The 17,749-nt window shown below is 44.6% G+C and overlaps 1 long non-coding RNA gene across 1 annotated transcript; it reads right to left on the reverse strand.

The window, feature by feature from the left end:
- Nucleotides 1-13,469: 13,469 nt before the first annotated feature.
- On the reverse strand, nt 13,470-13,880 carry LOC144720316 (uncharacterized). Its single transcript, XR_013585742.1, has 2 exons — nt 13,785-13,880; nt 13,470-13,562 (listed from the first exon to the last, which is right to left on the reverse strand). It is a non-coding gene; the product is annotated as an uncharacterized LOC144720316 (long non-coding RNA).
- Nucleotides 13,881-17,749: the final 3,869 nt, after the last annotated feature.

Genomic DNA, 17,749 nt, shown 5'->3' on the forward strand with positions numbered 1-17,749 from the left:
TGAAAATACCCATAATATGACGGGCAATTACACTGGTATATTTAAATTTTAAGATCACATTTTTGTTGATGAATGTGAGTTTTTTGTTCTTTTGAACCACTGTCAAAACAGCAGGATAATGGAAATAATATTTATTTATTTTTCTTTACAAAAAACCGCAAAAACAGAAATCATACATTTAGATACATTTCAATCATGTTTTTTTATGTGTGTGCAGTCACTCTTACATAAACCATGACCATCAATTATCTACACTTGCGAACCTGTTTAATCATCTATGGCTGCCCAGGGTCAAACCTAGTTGCATAGCAGTGCCAACTCATTATTCTAATGTGAAAACTAACCCTTCAGAGCTACCCAGACACCTCTAAAATTCCCTCCTACAAACACATTTATTAAATAATGAAATTAATAGATCACAACGTTTCGATCGCAACACAAGCTGGTGCCTGTCAGGCCATCAATCACCCCTTATCACACGTCTCCCTGGCAACACCTCCGATGTCAGCGTGCAATTTTACAACAGAAACACCTGCCACGTGCGCACACACGAGGTCTTCTCCGGATCTGTGGCAACACTGGATGCGCTAACTATGTGGCCGATGTATTTAACTGATGTTTGAAGCAAATTACATTTCTGTGGCTTGAATTTCCCATCACGCTTTTTCACTAGGACTATGGGCGCTCCCCATGGGCTATTGGATGGAGCAATAATATCTGCTGCCAGCATCTCATCAACAGCCAGGAGTACCTGTTCCTTTGCAGCAGGGCTGAGTCCATGCAAATTAATCCGAATTGGGGGGTGAATCCCCCGTATTGATGTGATGATGGAGGAGAGATGTGCGCCCAATTTCTTATTTGCTAGTGCTAAATACATCCGACGCAGCTGAGCTCGCTGAACTACCATAAGTGCAGGGTTCTCGGAGCACAGGGATTCGAGCCGTGCAGAATCCAGCTCATTAGGTTTATTGACGTTTCGCGCAACCACATGAGCCAGCTCCGCATTCTCAAGACAACGGACCGCCAAAGCGTGTGCCAGGACAGTACCTGCCTGAATCACACCTGGCGCATGTCCCGCATTCAGTACCTGAAGAAACGGCGTGTGCCCGACGGATACAACCGTCATAACACCCGCTAGCGAAGGGGATCGCGACACGACGTTAGAAGGGGTTAGCAGGATCCCCTCCTCTGGCCCCGGCGAAGGCAACTCCTTGCGCAATCGAAGTGGTACGAGCATTTGAGAACCCGCAGGCACCTTAATGGTTTGGTAGAAACTGCAACCGTTTTCCCTATGGTAATTCAATGCACCCCTGGTAGATTCCAATTTTCAAGGGCATACTGCTCAGAAAATCGGTGCTCAACAAACAGGGCATGGCCAACGTCCGTGCAACTAATATTTTACCTTCCAAAAGGATGTCCCCAATTTTCACAGAAGCCGACATTTTCCCCATTATACCCAGGCTTCCCCTGTTAGCCGCAACACAAGCGCGCTCCAAGGAGGCAAGAGGATCGGATGACTTGCGCAGCTGTAGCCTCCGAAATGGCGGCCAGGTCCTGCGCTCCCATTGCCTCGGACACGACAATGGTGGGAAACGTGTCTTGGTGTCCGGTGGTCAATGCAGCCATCATCCGCTCGAACAGATGAGCGGCAGCCGACAACAGCATCCCCAGATGACCAGCGATGTCCAACCAGCTCTGTGGGGGAGGCGGCAGGGTTGGACTCACCATGGTCTCTTTTGCCGACTGCAGCACGTTGTTGGAGCGGCCGCTTGAAGCCCCGGCAACCAGAGCCATTGGAGGGACAACGTCCTGCTCCACTTCATCATCCGACGACGCAGCAGGTGGGTTTCTTCTTTTGACGCCGACTTGGACATGACGGCGACGGTTCGTTGGCACTTCTAACACCAGTGTCTTGTAAAATCACTCAGACTGACACGTTGTAACAGGTCACCTGCTTACACTTTATTAGCCTATTCTTGCACCAGTTGTAGGCACTCCTATCAATGTCGCTACTGTTAACCAATTCTCACTCTTATCTACTCTACACCTCGCTAACCTGCACACAGCAGCCCTCTCTCTTGGCAGCGTCACACTCAATGCTTTGCACAAAGCAGCGCTTGCTCTCAGCAGCTCTGCACTCAAGACTCCGCACACAGCAGCGCTCACACAGAGGCTTGCACACAGCAGCGCTCACACAGAGGCTTGCACACAGCAGCACTCACACAGAGGCTTCCACACAGCAGTGATCACACAGGGGCTGCACACAGCAGCGCTCACACAGAAGCTTCCACACAGCAGCGCTCACACAGAGGCTTGCACACAGCAGCGCTCACACAGGGGCTTGCACACAGCAGCGCTCACACAGAGGGTTGCACACAGCAGCACTCACACAGAGGCTTCCACACAGCAGTGCTCACACAGGGGCTGCACACAGCAGCGCTCACACAGAAGCTTCCACACAGCAGCGCTCACACAAAAGCTTCCACACAGCAGCGCTCACACAGAGGCTTGCAAACAGCAGCGCTCACACGGAGGCTTCCACACAGCAGCGCTCACACAGAGGCTTGCACACAGCAGCGCTCGTCTCCCTGACAACACCTCCGGTGTCAGCGTGCAACCCCAGGCCGACCCGGTCTGCACCTACTTCTCTCCCAAATTAGGTGGCGGTTTGCCCGTGCAACGTTATGTTTCACACGCGCACGTGTTTGTCCTCGGTTGCCCTCGGCCAACAGTGTGCACCACATATTTCACCACACTAAAGTACTATAAATACACGTGCCTTAAGCCCACCAGTTCAGTTTAGTTCCAGCTGCCTAAGTGGATACATATCTGCATTTTTATGAGATGGCATCAAGAGGCTGCAAGCATCTGGCAGACGCATTTTCTATGTCTGCGGCCAATTTATCAAGACAAGAGCAAAAAAGTACTCTGTGGAAGCATCTGCTAAGATGTGTGAGGCCTACAAGGCATATTTTGGCATGCCTGTCGGGGATCAAGACAAACCCTGGGCACCTCATTTCACCTGCAAGCAATGCAAAAAAACTGTGGAAGGTAAGATGGACAATTGTTGCTCAGAATTTTATGTTATAAAATGTGTTAAAAACTATTTAAATTGTAAAAGTTTTTAATTTTAATTTTTTTTACAATTTTCAATATTATTGAAAAAATATATATTATATGAAAAATGTTTCGAGCATCTCTTCCACATTAATCATGGGTGAAATAAATGTATTTTTGAAGGATGGTACAGAGGGGAAAAGAGAGCCATGAAGTTAGCTATCCCAAGAATTTGGCGCGAACCCACTGTCCACTCAGGCAACTGCTACTTCTGCATGGTGGACTCTTCCAAACGTCGGACTGGCAAGAATGCACCTGCTTTCACATATCCGGACCTTTCTTCATCCATCGCCCCGGTGCCACACTGCCATGACCTCCCCGTACCCACTACTCCGGAGATAGTGTAGCCGTCTTTAGAAGAAAGCAGCCAATCAGAGAGCGAGGAAGACGTTGTAGATCCAGATGACAATTGCAGAGGTGGAGCTGAGGAGAGAAACCCATACTACCCCAACCAAAAATACCTCAACGACTTGATCAGATATCTTGGTCTCACCAAGTCCAATGCCGAGCTTTTGACATCTAGGCTCAAGCAGTAAAACTTGTTGGATGAGAGTGTGCAAGTCGCAGATCAGAGGAAGCGTTACCAACCATTTTTGCAGCTTCTTCACCCGTCAAGATGGGCTCTGCTTCTGCCACAATGTGACCTGTCTGTTCGAGGCAATCGGAATCGCCTGTAACCAGAATGAGTGATGCCTCTTCATTGACAGCTCATCCAGGAGCCTCAATGCCTAGCTGCTCCATAATGGTAACAAGTACCCATCTCTTCCCCTGCCTCACTTGGTGCACCTCAAAGAGGATTCCAACAGCATCAAGACCTTGCTGGACACTTTGAAGTATGATGAGTATGGCTGGGAAGTCATCGGAGACTTCAAAATGGTGGCATTCCTGATGGGTCTCCAAGGTGGTTTTACCAAGTTTTCCTGCTATCTTTGCCTTTGGGACAGCAGGGACACTAAGGCGCATTACCACAGGTGGGATTGGCCACAGCGGACCGAGTACTCTGTGGGGAGGAACAACATCAAGTGGGAGCCACTGGTGGACCACCGGAAGGTTCTGATGCCACCATTGCACATTAAATTGGGCCTTATGAAACAATTTGTTAGAGCTGTAGATAAGGAACCGGCAACCTTCAAGTACCTTCAAGACTTCTTCCCTAAGCTGTCTGAGGCAAAGATCAAAGCCGGTGTCTTCGTCGGACCACAGATAAAGAAGATCTTGGAGTGCAATGAATTCCCCAAGAAGCTCACTCGTAAGGAGAACGTGGCTTGGAACAGCTTTGTCGCAGTGGTTTGTGGCTTCCTGGGCAATCACAAGGTCGGAAACTATGTGGAGCTGGTTCAGACTCTGGTGAAGAACTACAGCACAATGGGTTGTAGCATGTCCCTCAAAGTCCATATCCTTGATGCTCATGATGATAAATTCAAGGAGAACATGGGAGCGTACTCGGAGGAGCAAGGCGAGCACTTCCACCAGGATATACTGGACTTTGAACGCCGCTACCATGGACAGTATAACGAGAACATGATGGAAGACTTCATTTGGCGACTGATTCGTGAAAGTTATTTATAGTATAATCGTAAATCTCGAAAAACTACTCACTTCTAAATCTTTGAAAGTATTTTTTGTATTACTTTACTATAAATACATGTTAATTTTGATTCATATGTTTTTTTCTGACTTTATGGGAACGAAAAAACATACATTTGTCTGTTTTCTCATTGAAAATAGGTACATTTCAAAATATCACTGTCCTGGTCACTAAAGCAAAGTTTATGGGGAATAACAGCCATTTTCTATACTTTTTAGGCACAAGCAAATACGACATAACACTTACTACCCAGGAACAAAAATTGTGTTACATAGTATAATCAATGCAAACATCTATCAACGACTGATTGGAACATCCGTACTTTTGAATTAACCGAACCCAATGTATCTGTCTGTCAAAACCCGCATCTAAATTAATGTATTTTTCATTATGGTTACAGAATGTGTGGGTAGGGTACAGCATTTGCAAGTGATACATCTGTTCACACGGTTACTGTGTGATAATTGTATGAGACTACTGTAATGGTTATTGTGTTCAACTGATGACAATAATTATACACTACAGTATTTCTTTCTATGTATCAACGGGTGGAATTACATATTCAGTATTATTCATTAATTAATTGTTGGACATGATAGTGGCCGGAATAACATTTCAGTGGTATTTGGTAGGAGCATATAATGAATGTGTATACTTTACTGGTCAATGTGTTATTTTATGTGCTGAGACCATTTGAATAAACAACTATTTGTGGATATTAATTTTACAACAGGAACCAATTATTATAATTACACAATGCATAGTTGAATAAACAAATAAATAACTGTCAAAGTTTATATAACAATATTGTACTTTATTTTTTGCAGTGATGCCAGCTGTATAGCTCAAACATTTGATTTTCTCAAATGAATGTTGGTATGCGACTTGTTGCAATCGCAACATATTACCAAAACACACTATGTAATTAATAATAAAAAAACAGCTCTTCACATTTATGCAATAATGTAAAACTGTTTATACAAAACAACTCATCTTATCTGTTACCGATGGTTGAATTCGTCCCAAACGCCTCTCATCTCACGTTTTCCTCTGAGGTGCGTGGTCGCCCTGTGCTCTTCCCCTTACATAAACAGCCTGTTTCCTCAAATTGTCGGTACCAACGACGAATGCTCTTTGACATTGGCAGATCAATGCCAAAACGCCGTTGAAACGCACGCTATACCGCAATTACGGATTCAGTCTTGCTGAACTACAGAACTCAAAACGCTTTGTGTTGCAGGGTCACCATCTTGCGAATGACTGAGGCTAGGGGTTGTTTGTGCGCTGGGAGAGGCATCTAGTGGTAATCATTTGAAACGCTATTCTCCGCCCTTTCAAGTGGTAAGAGTTTCATTCATGGGCGGTTCGTGGTTGCAGAGATATAGCGATTTCAAATGGGGTCCATCTTTTTGAAACAGCATGTATATTTCACATTATTTAATTATTTCATTTGGGCGGAGCGTGTGGCAGCATAACTCCAGGACTGGCTTCATAGACGAATTCTCAATTGCTCACCAACAATGCTTCCACAATTAGTTTTGTTTCTTTATTATAATATTACACAATTAAGATTCCATGGGCTTTTATGGCCACGGCATCTGTGAATGATGTTGTACTCTTCTGAAATAGCACTGACCTTTGCACTTCTTGTATCCTTTTTTATTGCTTTCTACCTTAGGTTGAAAGCAGTAATGCATTTTCCCTGTCTGTCTGTCCGTCTGTCTGTCTTCACACAGACAGATGGACAGTTATGGAATATGACCATGTCAATATCCATGGGAATCATTAGCCTTTTCATTTTCACACCCATTAAACCTTCAATGGCACAGCAGCCATGCATTAAATACAAGTGTCTTTTCAGTGTCGGCCTCTGTGTGTACGAGGGGTTTGTTGTAGGAGTAACGAGATAACAGCACACCCAAGTGGGCTGACTTTGAACACAATAAAAAAACGGACAAATCAAACTGATTAGATTACTGACACCATTAACAACAACACAACTGCATGCTGCATGTAGGGGCTCCATTTGTCCCACTCATATTGATGTATAGGTAATGTCTGTCGCACATGAAACACATTACAGCCCCATGTAGGTGACAGCTACACCGCGGCCACAGCACAGTCAGCACACATTAGTGTCACCAGATAAGGCAGAGGCCACATTTCATGACAATTCAATTTTAATTTTTCTACATAACTGTCACCTGCTCCAAATAAATAAGTAAATAAACACCATCCATGAAACAATCTCAGACAACACAAATTAGAAGTCATAAAGCCATTGCTTTATTATTATTATTTCTATTTACATGACTTTACCGAAAGAACCAAAGAATATGAATTCCTGCAGTCACGAAAGTTATAAATACAAATTTTGTTTGGGATTATTTAGACACATTTTCAGTGCTTCATAACGTTCCCCAGGGTTGGCAAGTTTGCCTTGTCAGGAACATATGAGCCTTAGGTTTAAAAAAATAATGCAAAAAATGTGAGTGCATCTGGTAATAAGGTAGCGTTTATGTTATCAAAAAGAGAAATATATCAATATATCTAAACCATGAATAACATAACATTTGTGATTAATGTTTATAGTAGCTAGTTATGTCACAGAGCAAATTCAGTCATTGTGTTGATCTTAACACAAAATCAATTCGTACATTAAATGTCCAGTGATAAAAATACAAAGTGGAATGGTAGATGCATTTTCATTAAAAAACATCATCATTATCATCGTACTGCATATTCTCCGAAATTAACCATGGCTATCAGTATAGTGAAATACTAATGTGGGCACTTGTAAGCAATACAATGGGGTCTATAATGTGAACATTGGATAACGTTCCAGTAGTATCCCTTTCGGATTGTGATGTTAGCAAATAGGCGAGTAGCAATGCATTAATTAATCATCTCTAATCATTGTTCACACTCACGATGTGAGCATCAAATCATTGGTGTAAGGATAAATTATGGATGCTATATATAGATGTTAGGAAAATTATCTTCCAATGCTACATTTTAGGCTAATCGAGTGAATTAGACTGCAAACGAGACAGAAAAAAAACTAACTCAAAAAGATACGATTTTTAAAACTGAAATCACGACTCCAATTCATAACAATTATAAAAAAAAAATTAAAAACATTATCAAGCCTCGGAATGATTCACATGTTGCATTTACGTATTGTAATTTACCTTACCAACACACTCTGAACAGTAAGTACTGAACTTCAATTGAACCTTCACGAATTAAAAGGAACCAAAACATTGTTGAATTAAAATAACGAATTATTGTGATCGAAAGTATATCCTTTTTTGCCTGCTTAGACATCAGCCTTTTGATTTATTTGACCTGCTGCCCACTAATTTGGTGGCAGACCCCCAATTTGAGCGCACCAGGATGACCAACGCTCTGTGGATTTTCCTCCATCGGTCACAGGTGTGTTTGGGATCTGCTATCAAAAGAATTTGGCTCAGCAGGGCTCGCACCTCCAGGCACTCTTGCACGAGTGATGGCCACACTTGCTGGCTCCTGTGGGAGCCGTGGAGCTATGTTAACAGTGTTACTAATGCACGATGTTTATCGGGCTTGGAAATTGGGCACAGTCTGTAGGGGCGCATCCCCTGTGAACTGGAACCGGGAGGTGTGGTAGGTTGCCTGGCAATGCCAGGATTGATGTCGGCTCGGATGTGAGTTTGAGCTGAGCCGGTACCGTTTTGGCACTAAGTTAGACAAGGTACCAAGTTAGATGAAAAACGCCCAGGGGCTTAGCTACAGGCACCCCGAAGAGATGCAGGAGGGTTTCCAAAAGTATTGCCAGGGCAAGAGAGTTACAAAGTGGCGATGCTAGCGCCTGCCTCCATTGGATGGTCAGTCCCTGTGAAAGGGAACCACGCCAGCCACCACAATACCTCCCCTTGGCTTTCGGGGTGCCCTGGACAATTGGAAACCCGGTCATCCCACACATTGTCGAGGAAGTCATATGTTAGTCGAGTTGCGGAACGAGAATGATATGGGCACTCTGTGTAGGGGCCCTCTTTGGATCAGCAGAGATGGTGAGGATGACCCTCGTCTCTGGAAAAAAGATAGGAGGGTAAGCATCAGGCATGGAGGTTTCAGCCCAAGACCTGGTGGCTGCACAGGTGCTCATGATAAGAGACCAGCTAATGACCCAGATGCTGATTTGTGACAGCAGTAGCCACCGTCCCCTCAGGTCTCAGGGCACCTGGTTTTTGGTACCCAGGGAGGTGTAGATGCAACCTCTTTAAGAATTGTGGGGCCGATCTCGTAAGAAGAATGGGTCAAGAAAAGGCTTCCTTCTATTCTTATTTCTCCTTGCTATCTTTGATTTTACTATCATCTGCATTTTTAAGCGAGGTCCCCAAAGTCAGGCAATATCTGACAAAGAAAGTTCAGGGTTTGTTGCTTAAGTTTGGGAGATTCTCGACTTGGAAAGTGTATTATAGTCTTTAGACAGAGTTGACCAATAAGCTACTGACAATGTTTTTGTGAAGTCTCCCTGGACTACATATAACATGGTTTAACTGTACAGTATTTTTGCATATTTAATTACATTGGAACGTGTGTGTCTGTGTTAAGGGACAGAGACAGTGCAGCTGTTAGCACAATATGGTACTGTCCCGGTTACCTGAAATAACACTTTGTCATACAAAATACCGCAGGAAAGTGGTGTATTAATCTGGCCGCAGCCTCCAAGTGACAGAGGAAACATGGTGACAGAAGAAGACAGCTCGAGAGAAAGTGAGAGTGAAACAGACAGACGGAGACACGTACAGAAGGAGACACATAAAGACACAATGCCATAAACATACACAAATAGGGAGATACAGATTCAGAGAGAAACAAACAGTGGGAAACACAAAGACAGGGGAACAGAGACAGAAGTAGAGAGAGAGAGACGGACAATTTATTGAAAATAATTTGTAGAAATACTAATCATAAAAAAGTGCTCTTCAGTTGCCCCCTAACTCTTATCCACACTAGAGGGACTGCATTTTCCCATGTACCCCACTGTAGATTTTGTTGCATGGCAGTCAAGTTGATATTTTTTTTTATCAGAGCTGGAACTTATGCCAAATCAGGTACCAGTTCAGTGCTCTGATCCCTAAACCACATTGCTCTGCCATATACGTGAAGTGCTCGAACCGACACGACAGCTTCTTGTCTTTCCTCGTTACTTTATTTCGCATATGTCGCTCAACATCTCTTCCGTCAACATCGCTCAATGTTCCTCCGCTCACACCGACCCACAACTCTTCTCCACGCTCGTTTGCCGCGTTCCGCCGGCCTCATTCGCTCCCCTCTACTCCTCCGTCGACTCTCCTCTCCGCTCTCTCCGCCCCAGTTCGGCTGCTCTTTATCAGCTCCGCCGTCCCACTCCGTCGTAACTACATCAGCTCTCTTCCCACGCTCCAGCCGCTTCCTACTCTCCGTCGTCTCTCTGTTACTCTACACTTCTCCACTGCTACCCTACACTTCTCCACTGCTACCCTACACTTCTCCACTGCTACCTTACACTTCTCCACTGCTACCCTACACTTCTCCACTGCTACCCTACACTTCTCTGCTGCTACCCTACGCTATACTCACTCTGCTGCTCCGTCTCTCCATCCGTTGTCTCCTCCCAGGCGCGAACTCCCGTTTCCTCCACAAACCCCTGACTTTATCCCCGAACCAATTAATCCCTAATTAATCATGGTATCCCCCGCGACGCCACTCGCCCCCAGCCCCCGCTGCCACGTGGCATGTTTTTCCAGACACACTGGCGCCGTTCTCCGACAACAACCCCTCTTGGCCAATCAGCGCCCTGCACCCTTAAGTACCCCCTGCCAGAGGTGGGACAAAGTCATTGTTATGCAAGTCCAAGTCGAGTCGCAAGTCATCAAATTCATGACTCGAGTCTGACTCGAGTCCAAGTCACATGACTCGAGTCCACATCTCATAGGTGGGACAAAGTCATTGTTATGCAAGTCCAAGTCGAGTCGCAAGTCATCAAATTCATGACTCGAGTCTGACTCGAGTCCAAGTCACATGACTCGAGTCCACACCTCTGCCCCCTGCCACCTGCTACCACCACCCTTAGACTTCACGCCACCTTAATTTGGACAACAACAACGACCAGCCAATCAGCGCCCTGTGTCCTCATTTGCTCTCACTGTCCGCCGCGTGCGCGCACACCGACCCCAGCGCGTGACGCGTATCTCAAGCACTACATACGTATTAATAGATTGTTGCTCACAGTACTTTGCCAACAATCTACACAGGCAAGTAGGGGACTTTTTGTTTATTAATATATGCACATCAGCCAGTCATACATAAAAAATAATTCAACAGTGTACAGAAATACATGGGTAATCACAGACACTACAGTACATCCAGAAATGGTGCCTGGGTTGTCAAAGGGATGCACGCTTAATAGCTTTTTTTAGTGTATTAAAATATCAAAATATATTAAGACATTTATATGGTATATATAAATAAGCATACAGAGTAAATGCATATAAATATTTTCTTTGATACATTGATAAACACTGTGGGATTTCCTCATGTTTAAAGACCCATGGGAATCTCCGCCAAATAGGGTCCTCGGTGCAATCTGAAAATGTAGGTTTTGAGGCTGTGATGTTTGGACGCGGATGAGCACTAATACAAAATTAACAAACACATTTATACACATGGGAACTGACTCCTCAGCGGTTTGGTCTTTGATGCCCGTAATAACCACATGTTGTGTGTTGGATGGCTCCATAGTGATCCGTGTTTGTTTGCTGTACAGTGACCTCTGTTTATTTTATCGTGATCTTTCTACAGAACATGCAAACCTGCCAACTCCTAGTAACAGTGGAGGCCTCTCACACCCCTGTCTCGAACCACTTTAAGTGTCATTTCCCCTCCACCCCCTTCCTAAACAACATTTTAACATAATTATTTATCACAAACCTGTACAAATTGGCACCATTCAACTCCCACATTAGTGATAACTGAATATAATGAGGTATACAATTAATACTGAAGGAATATATATTGTTAAATGTGAATGATACATGTGTAGTGACATAAAATTGGTCACTACGTAGCATAGCGCTGGCTGCTGGCAAGGAAGGGGATCTGCAGAGTGAAGCAGCCCTGATTGACAGCAGACCACGCGATAGATCCGAGAAGGATATCGGGTAAAGGTTACGGAGGGGACGTGTCGAGAGCCTGCTCGTAGGTTCAAGAATGGGGGCGTGGCCGAGGTGGAATGAGGCCATGCTAACAGGATAAAAGGGGACCCCGGGCGGGGGATCGGGACCGTCGTTTGGAGTGGGATCCCCTCGTCGTCGTCGCCGCTGCTGTCGCATTCGCCGCTGTCGTCGTCCACTTGATAATTGCGCTGTTAGCAGTAGTTGGCTGTCTTAGTTCAGCGCCGTCAGTGTCAGACGGCTAGCGTTGTGTTGTAGGCTTGCAACCAGTATAGAGTTGCATTTAAGCGAGAGACAGAGCGTTGTGTAATAGCAGAGAGTGTGTAGCAGAATGCTCGGTGTTTAATTCAAAAATTGCCTCCAAGAAGTTACATCTCCAAGTCAGTCACTACACATGGATAGCGGTGGCAATTCAAAATAAGTCTGTATCAGCAATCCAAGATATCTGCAACACATCACTCACTTTAAGTTACTGGACAGCAGTGACAGTACACACGTATTTTAATTCTGTACAATGCTCTCAGGTCTAATGGAGTCCCTTGTAGTGTCTTATTTATAACAGAGTGGTGTATTACTGCAGGCCACAGCTGCATTTGTGCATGAGCGCTTATGCTCTCATAGCATCCTTTTTAAAAGTGACGAGATCACGAGTCATGGGGAAGGAAGAGGGATGCTGGTAATTTGGAGTCGCTCAATGCTGGAGTACAGAGCCAGTGTTGTCTCAAAAGTGGTACATCTCAACATCAATACAATGGTGGTGCAGTCACAATCACTTAAAACACACCATCTGCTGCGGAGCCTGGTTTAAAGTAATTAGCAGCGCACCTTCCAGATTAAGCAATGATGGGCGGTGACCAAAGCAGGGCTAAATATAATTAACGGGAATAACTAATGAATTACGTAATTAATATCAACGACTAAGTATGGAATGAATGGCAAGAATTTAAATTTGGATGGCTGTGTATTTACAATAGTTTTACATGCCTGTATCCTTTAAATAATGCAATGCAGGGTGTGTAGGCAGATGCTACTGACTCTATTGTATGTAGGGTGTGTAGGCAGATACTACTGACTATTGTATGTAGGGGGTGTACGCTGATACTACTGACTCTATTGTATGCAGGGTGTGTAGGCAGATACTACTGACTATTGTATGTAGGGTGTGTAGGCAGATACTACTGACTCTATTGTATGTGTAGTGCTGAACTTTACGCGGACAACTTCTTCCTTTTCTGTCGTCACTTTATTTTATCAAACTCAGCATATTTCGCCACCACTCTCCAGCGCGTTCTCCGCTCGCTCGCCGTGCTCCGCCGGCCTCGCTCGCTCCGTTCCTCCTCCTCTCTCTCCGTCTCTCCTGACTCTCCTCTCTGCTTCTCCATCCCACTCCAGCCGTCGCTCTCTCTCGGCTTTTCCGTCTCACTCCAACAATCTTTATTGTTCCCGTTCCACTGCTAGCCTATCCGTCCTCTCGTCTCCTCTTATTCCCCTGCTCCACCGCTACCCTATTCTACCTCTCATATCTTCCCCGTCTCCATCTCTACTGCTACCCTATACTTCTTCTACTCCACTGCTACCCTATACTTCTTCTTCCACTCCACTGCTACCCTATACTTCTTCTCGTATCTTCTTCTTTTGCTCCGGCCGTCTCCGTCCAGCTCCCAGCACAACTCCCCGTCTTACTCTGACGCTCCTGTATTTATCCCCGTCCCTATTAATTTCCAATTAATTAACTGGCATCCCCCCAACGCCCCGCGCCTCCGTCCCCCGCCGCCACCTGTTCCCATTCCCAGACTTACAGGCGCCACCTTGTCCCTGACAACAACCGGCCAATCACTGCCCTGCATCCATAATTGCCTAACGGGCTGTCTCCGTCTCACCCGTTGTCCCCCAGCAACACCAGCATGTCCCGATACGACCCCACTGTCCCCAACCCGCACGTGTTTACAATGACCCCCCTTGGCGCGCGTTAAACCACTACATATTTAGGGGGTGTACGCTGATACTACTGACTCTATTGTATATAGGGTGTGTAGGCAGATACTACTGATTATATTTTGTGTAGGGTGTGTAGGCAGATGCTGACTCTATTTTATGGAGGGTGTGTAGGCAGATGCTAATGACTCTGTTGAATGTTGGGTGTGTAGGCAGATACTATTGACTCTATTGTATGTAGGGTGTGTAAGCAGATACTACTGACTCTATTTTATGTAGTGTGTGTAGGCAGATGATACTGACTCTATTGTATGTAGGGTGTGTAGGCAGATGCTACAAACTCTTAATGTATGTAGGATGTGTAGGCAGATGCTACTGACTCAATTGTATGTAGGGTGTGTAGGCAGATGCTACTAACTCTGTTGTATGTAGGATGTGTAGGCAGATGCTACTAACTCTATTGTATGTAGGGTGTGTAGACAGATGCTACTAACTCTATTGTATGTAGGATGTGTAGGCAGATGCTACTGACTATTGTATGTAGGGTGTGTAGGTAGATGCTACTGACTCTATTGTATGTAGGGTGTGTAGGCAGATGCTACTAACTCTATTGTATGTAGGATGTGTAGGCAGATGCTACTGACTATTGTATGTAGGGTGTGTAGGCAGATGCTACTGACTCTATTGTTTGTAGGATGTGTAGGCAGATGCTACTGACTATTGTATGTAGGGTGTGTAGGCAGATGCTACTAACTCTGTTGTATGTAGGATGTGTAGGCAGATGCTACTAACTCTATTGTATGTAGGGTGTGTAGGCAGATGCTACTAACTCTATTGTATGTAGGATGTGTAGGCAGATGCTACTGACCATTGTATGTAGGGTGTGTAGGCAGATGCTACTAACTCTATTGTATGTAGGATGTGTAGGCATATGCTACTGACTATTGTATGTAGGGTGTGTAGGCAGATGCTACTAACTCTATTGTATGTAGGATGTGTAGGCAGATGCTACTGACTATTGTATGTAGGGTGTGTAGGCAGATGCTACTGACCATTGTATGTAAGGTGTGTAGGCAGATGCTACTAACTCTATTGTATGTAGGATGTGTAGGCAGATGCTACTGACTATTGTATGTAGGATGTGTAGGCAGATGCTACTGACTATTGTATTTAGGGTGTGTAGGCAGATGCTACTAACTCTATTGTATGTAGGATGTGTAGGCAGATGCTACTCACTATTGTATGTAGGGTGTGTAGGCAGATGCTACTAACTCTATTGTATGTAGGATGTGTAGGCAGATGCTACTGACTATTGTATGTAGGGTGTGTAGGCAGATGCTACTAACTCTATTGTATGTAGGATGTGTAGGCAGATGCTACTGACTATTGTATGTAGGGTGTGTAGGCAGATGCTACTAACTCTATTGTATGTAGGATGTGTAGGCAGATGCTACTAACTCTATTGTATGTAGGGTGTGTAGGCAGATGCTACTAACTCTATTGTATGTAGGATGTGTAGGCAGATGCTACTGACTATTGTATGTAGGGTGTGTAGGCAGATGCTACTAACTCTATTGTATGTAGGATGTGTAGGCAGATGCTACTGACTATTGTATGTAGGGTGTGTAGGCAGATGCTACTGACTATTGTATGTAGGGTGTGTAGGCAGATGCTACTAACTCTATTGTATGTAGGGTGTGTAGGCAGATGCTACTGAATATTGTATGTAGGATGTGTAGGCAGATGCTACTGACTATTGTATGTAGGGTGTGTAGGCAGATGCTACTGACTATTGTATGTAGGGTGTGTAGGCAGATGCTACTAACTCTATTGTATGTAGGATGTGTAGGCAGATGCTACTGAATATTGTATGTAGGATGTGTAGGCAGATGCTACTGACTATTGTATGTAGGGTGTGTAGGCAGATGCTACTGACTATTGTATGTAGGGTGTGTAGGCAGATGCTACTGACTATTGTATGTAGGGTGTGTAGGCAGATGCTACTGACTATTGTATGTAGGGTGTGTAGGCAGATGCTACTGACTATTGTATGTAGGGTGTGTAGGCAGATGCTACTAACTCTATTGTATGTAGGGTGTGTAGGCAGATGCTACTAACTCTATTGTATGTAGGATGTGTAGGCAGATGCTACTGACTATTGTATGTAGGATGTGTAGGCAGATGCTACTGACTATTGTATGTAGGGTGTGTAGGCAGATGCTACTGACTATTGTATGTAGGGTGTGTAGGCAGATGCTACTGACTTGTATGTAGGGTGTGTAGGCAGATGCTACTGACTATTGTATGTAGGGTGTGTAGGCAGATGCTACTGACTATTGTATGTAGGGTGTGTAGGCAGATGCTACTGACTATTGTATGTAGGGTGTGTAGGCAGATGCTACTAACTCTATTGTATGTAGGGTGTGTAGGCAGATGCTACTAACTCTATTGTATGTAGGGTGTGTAGGCAGATGCTACTGACTATTGTATGTAGGGTGTGTAGGCAGATGCTACTGACTATTGTATGTAGGGTGTGTAGGCAGATGCTACTGACTATTGTATGTAGGATGTGTAGGCAGATGCTACTGACTATTCTATGTAGGGTGTGTAGGCAGATGCTACTGACTATTGTATGTAGGGTGTGTCGGCAGATGCTACTGACTATTGTATGTAGGGTGTGTAGGCAGATGCTACTGACTATTGTATGTAGGGTGTGTAGGCAGATGCTACTGACTATTGTATGTAGGATGTGTAGGCAGATGCTACTGACTATTGTATGTACGGTGTGTAGGCAGATGCTACTGACTTTGTATGTAGGGTGTGTAGGCAGATGCTACTGACTATTGTATGTAGGGTGTGTAGGCAGATGCTACTGACTATTGTATGTAGGGTGTGTAGGCAGATGCTACTGACTATTGTATGTAGGATGTGTAGGCAGATGCTACTGACTATTGTATGTAGGGTGTGTAGGCAGATGCTACTGACTATTGTATGTAGGGTGTGTAGGCAGATGCTACTGACTATTGTATGTAGGGTGTGTAGGCAGATGCTACTGACTATTGTATGTAGGGTGTGTAGGCAGATGCTACTAACTCTATTGTATGTAGGATGTGTAGGCAGATGCTACTGACTATTGTATGTAGGATGTGTAGGCAGATGCTACTGACTATTGTATGTAGGATGTGTAGGCAGATGCTACTGACTATTGTATGTAGGGTGTGTAGGCAGATGCTACTGACTATTGTATGTAGGGTGTGTAGGCAGATGCTACTGACTATTGTATGTAGGGTGTGTAGGCAGATGCTACTGACTATTGTATGTAGGGTGTGTAGGCAGATGCTACTGACTATTGTATGTAGGGTGTGTAGGCAGATGCTACTGACTATTGTATGTAGGGTGTGTAGGCAGATGCTACTGACTATTGTATGTAGGGTGTGTAGGCAGATGCTACTGACTATTGTATGTAGGGTGTGTAGGCAGATGCTACTAACTCTATTGTATGTAGGGTGTGTAGGCAGATGCTACTGACTATTGTATGTAGGGTGTGTAGGCAGATGCTACTAACTCTATTGTATGTAGGGTGTGTAGGCAGATGCTACTAACTCTATTGCATGTAGGGTGTGTAGGCAGATGCTACTGACTATTGTATGTAGGGTGTGTAGGCAGATGCTACTAACTCTATTGTATGTAGGGTGTGTAGGCAGATGCTACTAACTCTATTGTATGTAGGGTGTGTAGGCAGATGCTACTGACTATTGTATGTAGGGTGTGTAGGCAGATGCTACTAACTCTATTGTATGTAGGGTGTGTAGGCAGATGCTACTAACTCTATTGTATGTAGGGTGTGTAGGCAGATGCTACTGACTATTGTATGTAGGATGTGTAGGCAGATGCTACTGACTATTGTATG

This window comes from Lampetra planeri, chromosome 1, assembly GCF_965212315.1.
Source record: "Lampetra planeri chromosome 1, kcLamPlan1.2.h2, whole genome shotgun sequence".
NCBI lineage: Eukaryota > Metazoa > Chordata > Hyperoartia > Petromyzontiformes > Petromyzontidae > Lampetra > Lampetra planeri.